Raw genomic sequence first — 657 nt, 5'->3', positions numbered from 1 at the left:
GCTTATGCCACTGAACTATCTCCCCAGACCTTAGCCAGGAAATTTATACCCAGAAAAGCTAACCTGCTATAAAGGACTATTATCAATTTATGCATTCAGGAATGCCTTTTCCACAACCCCTTCCTGAGGAATCTAGTTGAGAAGAACTTCAGGCAAAAAGTCAATCAAGCAAAGTATGACTAGAGAGACATTGGCAGAGGGTTAGTTGTAAATGTTGAACATATGTTTACTTGCAGAGCTAGGGGTTGAGACAATAGCTGGTGCAGTGGCACGTGTCTGTAATCCCAGTATTTGAGAGGCTGAGGCAGGAGGAGTTTCTCAAGTTCAAGGCCAACCTGGGTTACCTAGTGACTTCAAGGTCAGTCTGCACTGCATAGGAAGATCCTGGGGAGGGAGAGAGAAAGGTGGGAAGAGAGAGAGAGGAAGAATGTAATGTTTGCATGTTCCATCCGTGCAGCTCTACCAGGACACCCCAGATGGTAAGGAAGGGTATGACATAAACTCTCACAGGATGATGATGATGATGATGATGATGATGATGATGATGATGATGATGATGATAAGAGTGTTGTATGCATTAAAGTGGATTAAAGCCACTCAGTAATGACAGAATCTTTTCTCCTCCTCCTCCTCCTCCTCCTCCTCCTCCTCCTCCTC

General features: G+C 44.7%; 1 protein-coding gene across 1 annotated transcript in view; it reads right to left on the bottom strand.

Annotated features, from left to right (window-relative positions):
- Ttpal (alpha tocopherol transfer protein like) overlaps positions 1-617 on the bottom strand; it is a 30,227-nt gene extending 29,610 nt beyond the window's left edge. The window contains exon 1 of the mRNA XM_023714942.1: positions 509-617. The gene's annotated coding sequence lies outside the window, so the exon portion shown is untranslated. The remainder of the gene's footprint in view (positions 1-508) is intronic.
- Between the last annotated feature and the right edge of the window lie 40 nt (positions 618-657).

Source organism: Octodon degus, unplaced genomic scaffold, assembly GCF_000260255.1.
Source record: "Octodon degus isolate 3935 unplaced genomic scaffold, OctDeg1.0 scaffold00037, whole genome shotgun sequence".
In the NCBI taxonomy this organism is placed as follows: Eukaryota; Metazoa; Chordata; class Mammalia; order Rodentia; family Octodontidae; genus Octodon; species Octodon degus.
Note: the sequence above shows the minus strand (reverse complement) of the source record. Positions and strands in the feature narration are given on the sequence as shown.